Consider the following 19,650-nt stretch of genomic DNA (forward strand, 5'->3'; position numbering starts at 1 on the left):
AGTCTCTGTGGCCCAGCTGAGAAAAAGACATTGGGAAAACTTATAACTGTCTGTTCAGTTCCTGGGATTTATTCCTGAAAGAGCAGAATTCTCTGTTGCTGATACACTGCTATGACTGAACTCCACCCAGCCAGAGCTGCAACTAGCCTGAAAGTACAGCCTGAGGAGAGCAAATTGCTCGCAGCTTGTTCATCCTCTTCTTATCAATGGTATTCACAACCCAGAGGGGTCTATTCATGTATTATGAATGAATAGGTTTCCAATGGCAACGTTTCCAAAGGAACAGCTAGGCCTCGAGAGCCATAAGAAAGGGTGGGGAGCCTCAATAATGTTGTTTCAAGAATTGGAGGAGCCGGAGTTTAAAAGTCTTCAGAAGAGATGTATCGCCTGTCCACAGTCTTTAGAAATAAAGAACAGATTCAAGCCACTTCTAGCAGCAACACCAAAATTAACTGACACAGAACACACCAAACAAATTAATAATCATAACTGCCACACAGTCCAATTGTGTAAAAGGCTTGATAAGCTAAATTTGCATTCCTTTCTCTCCCACTCCTGTAATCAGCTTGGTGCCTTGTTTAAAACACAGCAACCCTCTTCATTCTTACAGCATGCAGAAGCATAATAAACAACCAGAGGCCAAAACAGAAGGAGCAACCCAGCAGCAGCCCCCAGGAATAACACTGACCAAACTTGAGCATTTTAGACCTACCCATCTTTGTAGAAAAATAGCTTAATCAGTGCCGTGCTGAGGATAAAATCCTTGCAGGGACGGAGCTGCAGTTCCGCAGTAATCCAAACGAACAAACCATCATCTGTTAATATTTCAAGCCTCACACGAAAAACTGCTTAAGAATCCCTATCACAGCATACTCATTATTAGATGCACAACAGACTTTGCGCTCTAAGGAATGACGCTCCATTCCACGAAGAGGACAGGTGGAAAGAAAAATGGAAGAATAAGAGGAGGCCCAGTGAAGTCGTCATGAATTTTTTTTCCCCCAGGTCATTTATAAGTAGGAGACCCCTTCAGAATTCAAATCAATCAATCTTTATTTAGCACATCTTTTTCTCACTCAGCCTGTGTAGAAAGACTGCAGCAAATTGTGCAAGGGATTGTGGGATAGGGATGCAGCAGAGAGCTGCAACCAGATTCGCTGGGTTATTTTTTTTCCTCCCTACTCAGCAATCAGCTGTTTCGAGGCTCCGCGCAGGGCCATTGAATTTGGTCACCAGAATGTTATTACAGGATTAGCAGGCGGAGACAGCTACCGCTGTGCATCTGGCATGTCAACGCAGCTAAGAAAGACGTATGCAAATACTACTTGCAAATCGGAAAAAGGATTTAATTCCAAAGGGGAGAGTAAATATTATGTAACATTCATTACCAGGACATTTGCCACAGATGAAATGAAAGCACTTTCGTTTATAAAGTAAATCAAGCTTAACACTTAATGACTCCACCCTGATATTTCTAGGATTCAGAGTATTTCTTGGAACACAATTCTAACCTGCTTCAACTTTCAGCAACAACAGGAGACCCCACAAACGCTCTTTGTCTCTCCAGATGTTTAAGGCAGAAGCACAGAACCTCTTCAGAGAGCTGTGCTACTGACACACAAACCCGCAGTGCTTTCTTCTACTACGAAACGGCATATTTGACCTGATTCAGACTCAAGTCAAATATTTAAGGCAGCAATTAGTAAACTCATCTTCAAAGAAAGCAAGAATCAAAGCTAACATTGTTCAACTTCTGTACAAATGTTAATGCAAAGGTGTATTTTCTTAGTTAATCTAACTACTTATTAAAAAATAAATAATGAAATCACAGATGAGTTCAGATTTTACTAGGCTACTACCAAAGGAAATCAAAAGAAATTTGGTGTCTGGTGTTTTTCAGCTATGCAGAGAAGGTTGTTAGAAAGATGCTTGTGAATACATAGACACTGCTGAAGTAGAGCAACATAGAATTAGCTTTGTCTTCCAGTGTAACAGCTGGTGGTTTTTGCAGACAAGGTAGTATTTGCATCTCTAAATACAGGGTATCTTTTCTTTTGGAAAAACAAATCATATGCAAGTATTTCAGCTGAGGCTAACAAAGCTTCCCACAAATAAAAGGACACAAAGGTCCATTTGCATCAAGAAGCAAAAATGTGGAGTTTAAATACTGTTGGTGCTACTCTGACTTAATTAGGAGAGATATAATTATTTTAGAAGTTTAAAATGTTGTCCTAAGGTCTTTAAGCACAGTTTTCAGAATATAGTATTTATTCCATTCTTGGACCGATGAGGTAAATAATATTAATAAACATTTAGCATGACTGAAATGTAATCTAAATTCCTGTTAAAAATACAGATTTTGCGTGCATCATTTACTTTCCATTTGGCAATCATTTAGCCAGATTTGTTTTATGCATCAGGCAGATCCAGCCTGGTTTCCCTGGGTAATGCACACAGGGTAAAAGCATGTTGTAATCCAGTTTATAACCTGAAATGAAACATCAGGCAGCATGTATGCATGTGTTAGGATGTTGGGTGCTCATGCCAAAACACTGCTTCTCTGATTCCCTCAACATGTGCTGAACTCTAGAGAGAACAAGGTATGTTTCGTTTTAGCTCGAACATTCAGCAGGTCAGAAGAAGCAAGCATCTGCACAGCAGGATTCACAGTTTAAAAAAAGACCAGAGATTTGAGGCACATTTTTGGAAGGGTGGCTTTTTATGTTTGGTTGGAGGTCTTTTTGTTTTCGTTTTAAACTGTCTAGAGAATCCCCATTGCAAAGAGCAAGCAACATATTTCACTCTCACAACAAGGAGATCCAAGGCCTTTTGTTTCTGCCACTGGAAAAAATACTTAAAACAAAAAATCAAGAACAAAAATTCAGGAATGGCACCCCCAGAACCGAGGCGGAAGACTCTCGAACACAAGTATGCAGACATCACTTGGCTGCTTGCTTTTCCTTGCTCATTTCAAACATCAAATTTATGTACACTAAAACAGAATGCCAAGTAATGCTCAAATTACAATTTCCATTTACAGTTTGTAGTAACAACTACATGCCCCTCAAATCCAAAACAAACCCATAACATACCTCATGGCAAAAGGAGACTGCACGAGTCACAGCTGCAGCCACTCTCACAGGGATCTATACCACCAAATGAGAGATTGCTTCCAAGTGCTGTTATCTTATAATTAACTCTGAGAAGCTGCCTGCTGACAACAAGTTGATATTCTGCAAATAGTCCTGCTTCTTCAACAAAACAAAAATGTGGTACTGTGGCAAGCAAAATGAGACAAAAGTCATAGCATTTGCCTTCAGATTTTTGTTCTTACACGTTGAATATTGGTATGTGGGTTTCTTTTCCATAGTGAAGAGGAAATGGATTAATCGCTCAGTGAACACACTCTTGCACTTTACCCCCAAAGTAGTTACTATCAGCCTGTTTTGAATTTATTGTATGTGTGTGTCTTTTGAGCGGTGAGATGGGAGTGGGGGTTGTTGTGATGTGCTTGGTTTTGTGTTGTTTGTTTTTTAAAAAGGGCTACTTTCCCTCAGAAATTTGCTGCACACATCGTTGCTGCTAACTTATGAATGAAGTTCCTGAGAAAACAATATATAGCATGTGCCATATTCATAGTGCCATGGAAGAGAGGGCTAGCCCCTGTTATCATCCCCTGTAATTGTCATGGTTTTGCAATTATTATTTTCCCGGTTCCAAACACAACCTGAACTCGTATTCTTAGGGAGTCCATAAATAGTAAGTTACCAAAAAACCCCACAGCTAATTTATAGACCATAGGTAGTTATCCTTCTCTAATATTAAATTGGTCATCCAAATCCCCCAGGTTAAGATTAATGGTCTGCACTGAAGCCTCTGCTATAAATTGACTGAAGGGAGAGTAGTCCAAATCAGCCTGCTGTACAAAAGAGATTTTAAGGACAGTGGGGGGGGGGGGGGGGGGGGGGCAGGCAGGCAGGAAGTGTCAGCCCAAACTAAATAGCCAACTAATACAGTCCTGGCAGTTAAGACTGCCTGGAAAATAAGAGATGGGAGAGACCAGAAATCCACTACCCAAAGCCGACATGCTGGGAACCAGGGCTAGTTTAGGAACACAAATATAGGAGAGGATGGGCTGCTACAGCCATCACCCAGCTCCACATCATTAATTTGACCTTGGCACCAGGAAGGCAAGTGGGTGAAACAACCAAGCTCTGTCATTGCGGGACCATGCCCACACTGGGAATCAAGAGGCCTTAGTCATCCTGGCGAGACAGCGGAGCTGGAGACAGCTTTACCTTTCCCCACTGCGGCTGTGCACCCATGCAGACCTAGCAGCTCCTGCAAAGCAAGTTTAGCTTCCAGCCCTGACCTCACATTCTCCAATAGCCCAGGCTGTGGCTCACATGGTCTGCAAAGAGCCACAGCTTCCTCCCACTATGGGCTTGTAGCTCAAGGGCATGTCTGCCCCAAAAGAAGCTATGCAAGGGCCTGCTTCCTTCCCACCAGACACAGCCTGGAGCCACAATCACTCCCCTATCTTGTGATCCATCAGAGCAGTTGCTTTTCCCCAAAGCTTGTGACCCAACACATGGATTGTCATAGCCTGGGAGGCAAAGAACTTAAAAAGTTTGCCTGGGGTGTAATGCTGGACTGCTGGAGACCTTCCCAGTCCCCCCCAGCACCCATCCTCCTATGCCTTTGCCACCTTACTCTACTTCCTTCTACCTTCTGCTTACACTTGGTTTAGCCTGCTAAGATTGCAGCTTTTGTAGCACAACTGCAGCCAGGCTGAGACAGCCTGGCCTCCCAGTTCAGCCAGTTTGGCTGATATGACTGCACTCCCGGCCTGTCTCCAGCACTGATGTTCCAAGTCAGGCAGTACCAAACACAAACAGCTTTTCTCCCCTCTGTGTTATTCTTCCTCTTTACCCTTTTGGGTATTTGCCATTGAGATGGCAGGGCCAGGCACTATGGTCATCAGAAATAAGCTCAGTATCCTGGCATTTCTTCTGCATGTCAATGGGCTCACCTTCATATGTTGATGTCATGAATCAGGTTTCTTTTAAAAGCTTTCAACTGCTAAAGGCACAGGGATAACAGGAATAGAAGCCAGTGCTATAAGTGAAATCCTTGCTTAATAGTTTAACATATTTAATGCTTTGTTGCTTTTTACTCCTTCCTTTCCTCAGTCTGTTATAAAAGTTTTTAATAGAGCAAACAGGTGTAATAATAGGTGTAATAATCCGGCTTCCATCCCCACAGATCCCATCTCCCAAATGTCCTGTGCTTGGATAGAGAGTGGACCTGCTGGTGGCTGCCCTGCACGCACCAAGGGACGACACTGGCACATTAGAACCCGTTGTGAGCACACAGCCATCACTCAGTTGAGATAGGAGACCTACTTTAATGTTGTCTGTCTGAGGTTTTAAGGACCTCATTCTGGGCCAGGGCCTTGCACAATAAATTCCAACACACTTGCAGCACACCGGATTTACTGCACTTGTACAATTTGAGTGCCAGTGGAAGCCCAGGAATCACCAACCAAATGGACAACATTCTCACAAATGAGATTTCAGAGAGAAAGGGAAATGAGGAGAAAAGGGCATGCTGAGGGAAATGACAGGATTAAACTGTTCACACATCAGTTTGAATGTCATATAGAGTCCCCTCCATGTTTAATAAAATATCATATTCTCAGGTGAGCTATTAAAAGAAATATCCGCAGTGAGGTTAGGTCCAAACAATTATTTCAGGGGCTACATGTTGTGCAGGCTTAAGTAAAAGGATTTTAAATTGCACATTTGCCATCCAAAGCAGTGAGTCAGAGTGTCTATACTGAAAAAAAACCCTACTCTTATTAACTACTTAGTGCTGTAAACATCACCCTCAGAAGTGCACATTTTTGATCTCTAGACCTACCTATTTTGTTAACACTGACAGAAAGACTCTGTTCAGCCTTTATAGGTACAAAGGCTCAAATAAACCAAGCTGAACTGACAAATAATTAAAACTGCACGTCAAATCACTGCTGCTTATGTAAACAACTGCTCTAAAATGCTACTTGAAATAAAAGTGCTCCATGGAGACTCCTTACTAATCACTGTTAACCCTTCCAGGCACAGGATAATAAGCAGTACAGACAAAAAGCAGGAGGTTGAGCAGGAATTTATTTGGAAATAGGTGACTGGCCTTTTCTGCATACTGTTAGATACAAGCTACATTGAAAAATGTTCTAGGCGTTTTCTTCAGACTTGTTGAGCAATGGCAAGAAAAGTCAAGGTAAGCAGCAAATGCTCAGTGGTCTTGGTCCTGAACTGTGGCATGAAGGCTGAACTGCTCAGAGACCATCCACTCCACTTCTTCCTGAAACATTCATCTGGATCCACCCCATGCTGCATCTTCACTTGATCTTACAGTTCTGCAACTCTCCCTTTAGGAGAGGTGATAGACATTATGTATTGGAACTTAGTCATGTGTTCCCTGTTGAACACTGCAAAGTAAAATTCCTCTGTTTCTGTTTCCATTTACTTCAGCAGGATTTTGTTGAACTAGCACAATGTTCAAATCAGCAAGGGAGAAGGCAGCACCAGCAATCACCACATGCCACGTAACTTCAGAAAACTAACTTAGAGACTGCTGGCCCTGTAGAATTTATTTCTTGCCAACTTCAAAATCTCATTTCTCAGCAGACATGACATATGAAAATAAACAAGGTGGAAAAAAAAAATTGGTGTTTCCAGGCAAGAAACAGCAGACAGAACCTACGCGTTAAAAAAGCAAACAATGGAGGAAGAAAGAATCCATGTCTTCTTAGCACAGAGCACAAAGCAGATAGGATGCCTGAGCAGGTAAGGTTTCTGCCAAAAACATATCTGGGAGAGAAACTAAAGAGGGGAAGAAAGAACCCCTGTGAACAGGCTGAATTCCGACTCTCATCCTCTGCAGCACTTACATTGTTTAAAAGATGAAATATTGGTTCCTGCACCTCCATAGTTACTTTAGATTTTGTACAGTACCCACCTCATTTTCTTGCCTAGAGTCCAGCAGCAATGTCACCTTCTCTGTCTGCTAAGTCTTCTTCTGAACTGTCTTTCAAAAATGCAGCGATATGTCTAAACATTTATTTCGTCCTTGGGTTCAGAGAAGACCTTGCTGAGGCATTAAGTGACAGGCAGAGCTTTACCAAGGCAGGCTCTTTATGTTGGCAAAAAACGCAACCCTGAACTTTCACAGCAAGTAGGTAAACACATAGCTGCATACAGCAAGCAGTCTGGCAGCAGCAGTGAGAAACAATGTCAGAACAACCTTGGCAAAAGGAGCTCTGTGCGTTTGAACAATGGTGGCAGGCACAGGAGCTGAACTGCCCAAACACCACTAACAAAAAGTCATCTGCAGCTCCCATGAGGAGCTCCAAGTGTACAGAGCCTGAGCATGCTGACTGCGACATTGTGTCCTCCTCCACACCCAGTGGGTCACTCTGACTTAACAGTAGCAAGCACCAGCGCTTCAAAACATCAGAACACCCAATGGCTGAACCTCACCCAGTAAACACGTCTTTCCAGTCCTTAGCAAGGACACTTGTTTGCTGATCATATGCCAGTGTTCCTATTTAAAGAACAGTTGTTATGGGAAAAAGCTGAAACCTTTCTATGGCAGAGGCAAAGTGCTTCCCAAATCTTAGGGCTTATCTGCAGAAATGCATCAATTTCATGTGTGTTTCCACAGCAGAGCTTCACTACAGCCACAGTAAGACGCAGTTATCTGACTACGAAGCCCATCATACCCCTGAGCAGGCTGGATCTCCAGACCGTCCTAGTGACCCTTTCTTAGGGTCAACCAAGCAGCTACTCTGGCTCAGCCCAGGTTTTATTCAGGCATTTTCCTTGATGTACAAGGTTTTATATCTGACACAAGCTGCAAGGAGCAGTAGTAAAAGGTGTCTGCCTTTATCCTTCCTCTCCAAAAATAACTCTCCTAGACTTTCTCTTAGACAACTCTTCCAGGTTCTCATCACACAGGGCAGATTCAGGCTAGGTGTCCAAGCTCCCACAAGGGCACTGCCAAGCTGCTCGTAAGCAAATGCAACTTAAATGCTTTTGGAAGCCTGATGACACAGAAATCACTAGATTTTTGACAGGTGGAGCTTGCTGTACTCCGAGTTAAATTTTTTTCACAATTTATTTTTTATTTACAATTTATATGATTGTTTTTTACTCTTCCTTTTCATTTGCCACAGATGAGAAACTCTTTTAAGGCTATCAGTAATGTGGTGGATACTCCTTCATCCTGTGAGTTATGAAACGCATTGCCCCAGGATGCTACAGTTGTTAATATTTTACAGGCATTCCAGGAGAGGAGGACAAATTCACAGTGAATAAATAGATTAAAGACTTTAAAATTAATAGACATCAGAAGCAGAACTGGAAGCACCAATCACTGAATATGAAAGAGCGTTCTGGAGAGTACCACGTTATGTCTGACCTATCCTTTTGCCCTTCTGTAGGCATCTGCCGTCAGCCACCATCCAAATTATAAGTCTAGGCTAGATTTACTTTTTATTTGACCCAGACAAATCTTCAAAATATTTACTTTAGACATCACAGGAGCTGTCATAGTAGTCACTCGCTTTTGGCATAATGGACATCAGTGGCTCCACAGAGCTGTTTTTATAATATCACTTTGCAGAGCCCTGTCATTTAGGGATGTCAGGTGAAATGAATCCATCAAGACAGCTGCCTTAATACAATACTGTTGCATGAAGAATGCCGCTCATGGCCACAGAATACCATGTACATCCATTTTTACGTCATACAAACAGGACACACAAAAATGGAGACTGACCTCAGGCAGAGAACCCTTTCATAGTGAATACAATATTAACCTAGTATTTCTCCCCACTTGCTCCTACCTTTTGAAATTTGCTTTATCCTTAAGGAAAAAAAATAAATACTTATAATGATATTTTCTTAAGAGTGACATCTGTCTTGTTTCTCCACAGAGGCACTCTGTATTATTCTAAAAGCAATGCCATAGAGCTTGGGGAAATCATGCCTTGATCACTATCCTGGTTCTCTTCATTTAAAAGTTGTCCACATTACTCAGCTGAGGTCCGTCCAGAGGGTGCACACCTTCAGAGCAGACCTTCTGCAACAGCACATCTCAGAAGTGAAATGATGGTAGTCCAGAGGGTAAAGGCCACCGTTCAGGAGCACTGATAAAAATCTGTCCCAAAAGTTAAATATGGGAAGAAGCCCTCTTGCTCTTCTACTTACTTGTATTCAAGACTGTGCTCTGTGTCAGCTTCTGATAAGACAAAAATTTTGGACTTTGTAAGCGCATGAAATGGGACTGTTTACTTATTTTTGCAGATCCCCCTTATTATATAAAATACATTTTGCATGCACCAGTCTAGTCTGTTGGGGTTCATTTGTTTGTTTTGTGGAATGGCTAAGCTAAGGGATGAGGAGTTTCACAGCCTACAAAACAGTCCTCTGTTACATACTATCTTCTGTTTTCTATGTAATAAAAGGATTGTGCTTATCTCCACTGGGAGATTGTAAGTAAAGGATCACATTTGTGAATGAATGGGAAATTATTCTCCTTTAATTACTAATGAAGTTTCTCAGAACATGTTTGTATTTCACAATGAAAATTTATTTCCAGCCATTTAAGATGCATAACTGCAAGGCAAAAAAATTACAACCACATATTTGATGACTAGGATGAAATCTTCATGGTGCAATGCTTAATTTTATCCCTTTATTATAAAATGTTTTCTGAGCTGAGTTGCAGAAAGACCACTTGTTCCCAAAACTACATAGAGGAGACTAAGAATTAGGCAATAAGTAAAGAGAAGAGCCTATTCTTTGCAGAGAGTCCAGCAAGCCTTTCAAGCACATTGGGAAGACCACACACTAACCCATATCATAGTATTGTCTCAGAGTAACAATCAGGGGGAAAAAAAAAAACCTTAGATGGTATGAAATTAGGCTGTGGATCTGCCTGGTTTGCCAACCCCAGTACAGTGCAATTATTTGAGGTCTAAATATCAAATTAAACCTGCTTTCAATATTAAAAAAAAAACCAAACACACACAAACAAGCAAACAACACACACACAAAAACAACAAAACAAAACCACCACGCAAAACAAAAACACCACCACCACCACAAGCACACAAAACACCTGCACACCTGCAGAAGCTTATCTTGTGCAAGTTAATACCTGAAGGTTTCCATTAACAGTTCCACTATATTGGTGGATTACAAGAGAGAAGGTTGTAGAAGAACATTTCATGAATACTGTTTCCTCACTGGAAAAGGAAGAAAGATGTACTGTACAAATGCAGACAAACTATGGCAGTTTTTCCTCTTGAACAGTTTATGTATGTTGTAAAAGGCTTGTTCCTCAGTCCTGGGTTTTAATTCCTTGGGCTCATTTTAGTTCCTAAGCAGCCTGATATACAGTATTTACAACATACAGCTGTTCTCAGAAGAACCAGGGTGGCTTTAAAGACACCTGACATAATTGAGCCTGGTGGCATCTGCTCTTTTAGAAGTCATGTTTCTCACAGAGTATGTAAGTTCCCTAATAATACAGATGATGGGCCAAATATGGCTGGGGCTAAATATGGTACTCATGCTAAGTCACTCCAAGAACCACTATAGAGAGTAATGCATTCAGAGGCACACAAAACCATAACTGATCGGATCTTTTCAAGAGCATTTCCATGTTCTGTGAAATTTTGAGTGCAATCTTTTCTTGCTGTTGTTCTGCAAGTAATTGTGTCAAGTTTGTTTGCTCAAGATTCTATCACTGCTTTGGAGGGGTTTTGTTCTGCATGAGGTGCAGGAGCATCTTTGCACATCTGTATTTTCATACTAGTCAGAGTTAAGTAGCTCAGAATAATCTGTCCACTGCTCTTTACTTGCTAAATCACCTGCTGAGTGCTTCACAAAATGCACTAGTAGATACTGCACACCTTCAAGCTCACAAATAACCATGTTATACTAAACTTTGACATAGAAGGAGGCAGGCATAGTATAAATCATTGCAGAGACAAGCACTTTCACTTTTTCTTTAAGCCATCACTCTATGCATGAAAATTTTTCAAACGACAAGTTCAATGAAGGGCCATCTTCAAACCTAGCATTCAACACCCATAGAAAAGAAAAAGAGGGGACCTTCAGTCTAAATTTGCAGAATTGAAAGAAAAATAAATCAACAACAGAAGCTGATCGTAGCACAGAACAAATAGCTTTACATGACAAAAGAACAGAAAGTCACCCAGAAATAAACTGATCATACACATGTTTAGGCAGACTAATAACACTAAGACAAATAAATCCATACTGGATTAGGAGCAGGCAGATCACTGAACATTCATCTCATGCATTTAAAACCTGATCAAAAGTAATTGCATCTACTCCAGTTTTTATGTCTCTTTCACAGAGGGTGTCCACCCTGGCATAAGGCCTGAAGATCACCATCCTCCTAAAATGCATCCAAAACTGATAATAGTCAGAAGGCTTTAAAGTGAGAGAGAATTAATAATACTTTACACGTGAACAAAAGTGCTGACCATAAAATGCAGAGTTGTCCATTCTGCCAGAGGAATATTTAGAGTATACATTATCACGGTGCATTTTTAAGTAATTTGTTTTCTCATAGTGGCAGGGCTTATTCTTAAAGTTATTGTAGCCTAGAGTTAGTATCAAAGAGTAAAACATCGTAGCCATTCTGGCAGCAGTTTGTTCGTAAACTATTGTAGCAGCCTAGTTGTACAGGATATATTTTGATGCTTGTGTTAACAGGATCACCATGTAATATAAGAAGTGCCAGAATACATGCTGCTAACATTTTTCACACGTCTATGATTACTCTCCTTCTTAATTTAGCTGTGCCTCTTTTACCCCTACTGCAACTAAGAAGTAGCAAGAGGGATGGAGCCCGCCAACATCTACCTGCCCCACTATCTTGTTCAGCACCTCAAGACCTAAATTCCAATTGCTGTTTCAGTTCTTCCTTTTGAATGGGATTTGCTTTTTGAGTTAGTGCCCTAAAGCCCAGCTGGTAAGTGGGAAGGGTGCCTGGGTGCCACCTAACTAGATCTTTGGCTGTCCCCACATAGTACATTAGAGTGACATGTTACATCATTTATTTAACTTTGTTGCAGTTACAAACTGCTATTCCTGTGATCAGACTAAATTACTGACTTCCAACTAAATTCTAACCTTAAAATAAGCAACGCCCAATCCAAATATAGCCAACCACCCCAATTATTAGAAGGAATGACACGCAATGCCAAGATATGCCTACAGATTCTGTGACAGAAAATGTGTAGAGTCTATGGTAGAAAACAAAGACAAATGTCTTTAATGTTACAATTTATACAATATATATTTAGTTATTTCAACCACAGAAATAAAACCTGGTCTTTACGGAAATAAAACAATTCAGAAAGTTTGGCATGAAATGCCATTTTCAATTCTCCAAAGGTCAACCTGAGTTTTGCTCAGTGGGAAGTGAAGTGCTAAGTGTTTGCAACCAAGCAGCTCTATTACAGGCATATGTCAACATAAAACTTACAGCACACCAAGGGACTGCCTCCAATTAATTTATGTCACACAACAAATAGAAGAGCAGGCCCAATTCTAACAGAAGCAGCAAGTGTGTCTTAAAAAGTAATAGACCAAAAAATTGAGGTATAAACAGAAGTCTATTTCTGTGAATGCTAAGTCCTATTATTTTCCCTTCAGTACTGTAGAATCCTCCAAACAATTAGTATTTCCTTTCCAACACTTATTCCTTTCAATAAATATTGATTTTGTTTCAGAGTAATTTTTATTGTTTTTTTTTTTTAAGAGCTCATATCATACATTTCACATTGTTAGCTTCCCCCTACACCTCCCCTTTTTTTGTAACCTACAAATATCAGCAATAACATAACCACAACCTGCAGTCTCTGGAAATAGCATATCTAATTTTGTTTGAAGGTGTCAGCCAAGTATAGGAACTGCAACAGCAGATTTCAATCTGACAGTCACTGGACTTCTTCAATGTGGTCCCTGAAAGCTGACTAAAAAAAATCAAGTTCATATATATTACCCTGCAAAATATGGATGGGCAAAATTCCAGGAGAAAATGTTTAGGGCTTGAAAAAATTAAAAAAAAAAAAAAATAAATAAAAAATAAATAAATAAAAGAAGAAGAAGGAAAAACCCTGTGTTGGACTTTTCAGTACATTTATAGATTCTTTGGAATTTAATACAGAATATTGCACTGTTCTTAAAACTATTTAAATCTGAAGAGCTATTCCCTTCTGTAATGCAGTTGTATTAAGGATCATTCTTGATAAACTGAATTTATTATTTGAAGTAAAGTTTGCTGCTGTGTATAAAAAAAATAGTTCAAACTAGCTAGACTTGTATCCTCAGGCACATTTAATTTTGATGCTACAATATGCTTGCCAACTGATCAGATTCAGTTCTTTTACGTTTGGCTCAAGGATTTATCCTTAACCTACCATATCCCATGCTTTTGTTTTTGTATAAATATTTTGTGTGTCTAGACACTATGATTCCATGTTTCTGCAAAACTGTATGTTTAGTAGCTTATGCAGATTATTAAATTTCAGTTACACTGTAGTAATGCACGACACTTTGCTCTCTGCATTAGGACACCCAAACCCTTTTCAGTTCGTTTAATTTCTCAGTTTTCCTCAAAAGAATCATGAGCATCGCTGTGTTTATATAAATATAGGCTGTTCAAATCCTAGGTTTGCAATGAATTAATGAAATTCCTTTATCAGGCAAAGACAGGCCAAACATGTTTTTGCAATGGCTTCAAGCACGAGTTATCTGGGATTTTCCAGTAAACAACCTGACTTTCAAGCTAAAACTGGCATTGCCAGAGAAATACTACTATCATGGCTGGGGAAATCCCCCAGAAGTATTATCATCTTTGTCCAGGTAAAGTCTAATTTTCCAAACACATTGCATGCTGCTGGACACCGCAGAATTCAGACAGCACTCATGTGCTGTCAGGACATGGACAGTGCTTGTCTCAAACTCAAGATTTCACCGAACTCACATATTCTGGTTAGTACATGGAAAATGACTTTCATTAAAAAGATGAACATTTAAGATCAAAAAAAAAGGCGTTAACCATATATATACTTGTAATTTTTATTTTGTATCTGGCATGATACATTCGCTGTCTCCTTTTATGAATTATATAGGGAAGCCAAAAGATTTTTTCTCAGTTGGCTAAAATAAACGTTTCCATTATTTTATTTTTTCCCTCTTCCCAGAAACCCAATAATCAAACCTAGAATTGGTTCTGTCATAAAACCCACTTCATGTTTCTTTCCTTCTGGCCTTCAAGCAGCGTGAGTTAGTGGTGCTCCCTGAAGCAACAAAGAGGTTCCGTTTACCCTTCTCCCTGAGGAAAGCCGTAGTGCATTAAAAGTGTATCAAAGCCATTTGTCATGAAAAAGGATCAATCTCAAGGACGGAAGTGAGCCTTCAATGACGAAACACCAAGCTGTTCTTTACAGCCAAACTGTGGGCACTGCAGTTCCAGATCAGACCAGGGAGTTTTTTCCCAATTCAAGTTTGTCAAATGCTTTGCTGAGAAGTTGGAGAAAACCTTTGGTTTATGATAAGCAGTTTCAGATGAGAGCCAAAGCACAGAAGCCTTATTTTATTTGGTCAGCAGCTAACAGAAAGATTCCACCCAAAACACTCTCCAGAAACAGGGACTAACCTCCTCTTTCTGCTGGCTTTGCTTTCTAGCAGGACAATGCAGTCCCAAGACCAAGTACAGTAGCTTCCTGGTACCTTCTTTCTATAATCAGTCCAGGCTTTAGATATCATGAGTCCATCTTCCAGAAAATTATGGAACTAGCTTTAAAATAAACAATTTTATATAGATTTTAACAAAACAAGCCTTTTAATATGTTTTTCAAGCCTGCAGTTTATTTTCCCAAGTTTATTCCAAATATTCACATTGTCTAGAAGACCTCATTAGTAACACTAGTTAATTTAATTTCCGTTTTCACAGAAGCAGCAATGTGGAATTTTAAGAAAAAAACTTTTGATTATTGAATCACAACAGTTGGCCACAGAACTGTTATCCATGTAATAAATCCATTTCCCTGAAAGACAAAATATTCAAGGCAGGAACAGAAAGCAGCTTTTCTTATGCCACATCCTTATCCAAGAAATATTTGTTTAGTCATTGTACATTCAATACAATTTTGTTATTTTTCCGCATATAAATGGACATTTATGTAACTGTTTTGTTCTAATAAATTTTTGAGTTCAGGGTGACTTTTGTCTTATTCTTGGTATATTACCTGGTACGTTATCATTATAAAGCCTTGTTCATATTTAAACCTATCAATCTGTCTGACAGTCTGCCTAGACTACATTTTGAAAACAGTAAAATAAACTAAAAGGAGACAAATGAACCAACCGAAGTAACCTACGGAGAGCTATACATCAGGTAATGGCTCAAGTTACTCTTCGTTAAAAGCACAACAGAATATGGCAACATTAATGCCAAATGCCAACTTCAAAAAAACTGAATACACGTGAAAAGTAAACTTGCTCTCCTAATTAGACCTTGGTGTTGTCCTCTCAGATTTACAGAGTCATCACTTTGCTTTGAATAAGCATCATTATTTCTTTCCTAGGCAAACTCCATGGCTCTGTTTCAATTATTTCTTTTAAATATTAAAGAGCAGGAAACATTTGTTTTCCCTTGTCACATCCTGTCCTGTTTACACAACATCACACAATCCCCTTTGAAATGCTTGCTCTTACTGTAAGCCTGACAAACACAGTTAAATCAAAACATTTGCTATTATCTTTTACCAGCTACAAACAGCATTCTGCGCAAATGCTGAAAAGGTTTAAAGGTTTCGACAGCCATCTAAAGTCGAGCAAGCACGACTGTCAAAGAAAGGTGGTGTCAAACTGCTCAGCTTCCCCACTGCCAGCTTGACTGAAAGAAGAGAAAGAAAGACAAAGCGATTCACTCACACAGCAGAGCTCCTGGCAAGAGCTCACTTGCTGTAAAACCACTGCTCTCACAAAATGCTTGAAAGCAGAAAAAGCACATGGACAGTTATAGACAAGTGTGAAAGGGTAACTTACATTCTTTAGAAAGACAGTGGGAAAGGACTGCTGCAGTTTCTTCGTTATGTTACACTGCTGTTGGCAGAGCAGACAACCAATAAAGTTCACCTAAAGAAATCTCTCCTTTTAAATCTCTCTCTCCCCGTTCATTTACTCTGGAGTCTCTCAGCCTGAAGAGGTCCAACAGTCGAAAGTTTATCCCCTTGTATTTCCGAATGATATGGCCGACTTTCCTTGGACACATACCAACGATGCAGTAAAAATAGACAAAAGCGGGGGGAGGGAAGAAGGAATCTAGCTTGAGCCTGAATCTTCTTAACTCAGTGTTTTCTGTAAAAGCTGCTCTTATGTCAGAAGCTCCTATCCTATACTAACTTGCAGAGCATAGAGTAATCCATCTGGCTTTCATAAGCTGCAAATTACAGGCAAACCATGGAATATATACAGTCCAGTTTAGCAGAACTCCCCAAGCATCAGCCTTACAAGTAACCTGAGGTACAAAGGCTTTGAAAATAAACAGCCGGCCCCATGCCGGGATGGTCTCCCGCCTGCAGATGACTGACTGCTCCCCTGGGCAGCCCCCAGCAGCCAAGAGCACACACACCACTCAGGAAGGTGGCAGCCAGTTTCCCTCTCACTATGGAGAAAAAACAATCTTGCAGCCCTCCCTCCCAGCACACAGCCTCTCTGGAAGGGGGAAAAAAATCCAGTGCATTACCTGAAACAGCTCAACAATTTACCAAGCCATTTAGAACAACCTGGTTTTTATTAACAAGGAAGTAAATGCTGATCCCTTTACATACTTTAAATGTTTCCAGGTGGGAAGCAAATCTGTTGTGTTGGAAGGTTTTGTTTCAGTTTGGGTTTGGTTTTTTAATTATTTTTGTTTGCTTGTTTGTTGTTTTTATTTGTTTGGGTTTCTTTATGTTTTTCTTTAATAAGGCAACTATCAGAGTCAGCAGACAGTTGCTAAACAGAGAACCCCTGGGGTGATCTGATCCATTAACTACAAGAATGACCATTTTACCAAGAGAATTGCAAGTAAAATTTTGAAAACCACCCAGTAAAAGTCCATGACTTGAAGCTGCTAAGTCACTTGCAGTCTCTATTTTCAGCTATTTAAAGGCCTACTACCTGATTAAATTCAGGTACCATAGCCTTGAGAGGTCACCTCTATTTTTGTATACCTCAAGGCTTTTGAGTCAGTACTCAAGAACACCACTTTCCCAATAAATAAATAAATAATCAGTAAACAGATTTTATGGTGGATAAAAAAGTTTTGATGTTAGTTAGAACTAAAGTTGCCTGTTCTTTTACTTTAAAATATCAAGCTTGATTTAGTCTTTACTTTTGTCAGAGGAGTTTTGCAAGCTTTCTACTGGGAATAATCTTAGTCTGTTTGAACAGTGAGAATGTCTAAATGCTTTCACTAAAGCATAGGTGAATCAGTAGAGTGAGTCATTAACAAAATAAAAACACCGTTGCAAACAGTCTGCCTAAAAGTCCAGAGCCTTTTCACTTTCTCAGTTTTTCATCTTTGCGCAATTAAGATTGTGCTGATTGTCTACTCATCTTGTATCTGGATCCAGGATTGACATCACTGGACTGTTAATGTGAATGAATTTTCTTCACATGTATTTTTGCTTGTGCTGTCACAATTCCTTTCAATAGCAGTATAACCCATTGAATAGTTTCAGTCACATCAGGCAGAAGGCTAGAGATCTCAAAGGTATTTTGTGCCTACAGACTCTGTGAAAACAGTCAGCCTTCCAGATGAGTGAAATACAATCCAGTGATCCAATGTAAAAGGCTACACATCAGCTCAGTCTTATTATTTGACACCAGAACACCCCACACAAACAAGAGGTATGTGAGAACAGATTTCATATGCCCTACTGCTCAGCTGCTACTACAGTTGTGCATCTTTGGCCTGCATTCTAGCATTTTTCCTCCCTTCTACTCTGTTCTCCTATCAAGGTGGTAAGCAGTGAAACACTTGAAATGCACAGATGTCAACCAAAGCAAATAATATTATTTTTTGAAACAGCACTAAATAAGGTTTGTTAACAGTTGAGTTCAGTGGGATGAACTAACTACATCTTGTTTTTACCAGGACTGATATTTTGCATTAAATCAAAGGACCTGATCTTGATAGAACAGACTTCTAGGCTCAGGGGGCAGAAATTATTTCATGGGCACAGCAGAGTAGACCTTGTGTGGTTTTCTGGACAGGTAGGCTCCCTCCCCACCCTGTATTATCACAGCACAGACAAGTTGAATGACTGTTATCTTTGGAATAAGGACTTTTCTTTTGTGAGACATGGAGTTAACTTGGAGAGTAAGTGGAAGTAACACTTTCAGTCTGTGATGCACATGCTTACTGAGTGTTTTTTGTCCCTGAGGAGCAAATGCATTAATTCACACTGATCTCTCAGGCACTCTTCAATATATCCATTCTCTCTCTCTAAAAAAAAAAAAAAACCAAACAAACAAACAAAAAAAACACAAACAAACAAAAACAAACAAACAAAAAAACCAGCCCATTTACATCAAAGGCTGCTTTCACAATAAACACTCCATAAAAAACCATCAAGAAAATTCAAGATTCAAAAGTAGAAGACTGATTTTCATGACCTTTCATTTTCCAGGCTTCAGGGATCATTCTTATATCTTTTTCTTCCTTCTTTTCTGTTCTCCATTTCCTCTTTCACATCATCCATGTGGGGTACCAGCATCGTACTGTTCACAGATAGCTCCTGCCTCCAGGCAGGTTGGCTGTGTGTCCCCTCACTGTTTCCTGGATATTACTAAGGCACCATTTGATTCCCACTTTCTTACACTCTCTTTCCATTAACTTTGAGGCAGTCGAACACCATGTTTCTATCCAGCATAGGGATGTTAGCTTTCTGGAGAAATGGAGAAGGATGATATTCATCAGACTGATGGTGAGAGAAAATGTACTGTAGAAAGCTTCATATAGGAAAGATTGCATCAAAGAACAGAACAGACAGGGAAAACAATCTGCTAGAAAAATTTGCCTTCTCAGAAAAATGGTGGCTTCCATTTAGAATGTTTTCAAATGCCAGCTACAAAACAACCTTGTTATTTTCCATGTAAGTAGAAAACAACCCTGATTTTTCACCAAGGTAACTACATTAGAAGTGTTAGTAGGACAAGAGTGGAATAGGATGCAGCTTAGATATTTATTAAACTGATATTATTTGCAGATTCCTGAAAGGCTTTTTTTAAACCTCATTGCATGTTTGTTTAAGCAAGGAAAAGTGCCCTTCTCAATCAGTGACTGACAAGTTGTGATGCACAGTAGGTGGCAGAATACGTATCTCTCTTGGCCTGGATTCTGCTTCCATCTAGTCTAGTGAGGTTGTACTGGGACTGCTGAATTGCAAAGGTATAGATGAAAGCAACCTGTTTTCCATGCTGTTCTTTTGCAGTTTAAATACCAAGAAAGTGGCAGATGAAAGGCCTGCATTTGGTGGAGGATTCA

At 39.9% G+C, this 19,650-nt stretch overlaps 1 protein-coding gene across 7 annotated transcripts in view; it reads right to left on the reverse strand.

Moving 5' to 3' along the window:
• The window catches only part of TRIM2 (tripartite motif containing 2), an 89,574-nt gene that overhangs the window by 41,648 nt on the left and 28,276 nt on the right, over positions 1-19,650 (reverse strand). The window contains exon 1 of one of the 7 annotated variants that reach the window (XM_065836229.2): positions 16,164-16,562. The exons of 5 other annotated variants lie outside the window; for them this stretch is intronic. The gene's annotated coding sequence lies outside the window, so the exon portion shown is untranslated. Of the gene's footprint in view, positions 1-712; positions 1,115-16,163; positions 16,563-19,650 lie in introns of those variants that run through there. One more of the 7 variants, XM_065836230.2, reaches the window with a different exon arrangement.

The sequence above is a fragment of the Patagioenas fasciata genome, chromosome 4 (genome assembly GCF_037038585.1).
Source record: "Patagioenas fasciata isolate bPatFas1 chromosome 4, bPatFas1.hap1, whole genome shotgun sequence".
NCBI classification, from domain to species: domain Eukaryota; kingdom Metazoa; phylum Chordata; class Aves; order Columbiformes; family Columbidae; genus Patagioenas; species Patagioenas fasciata.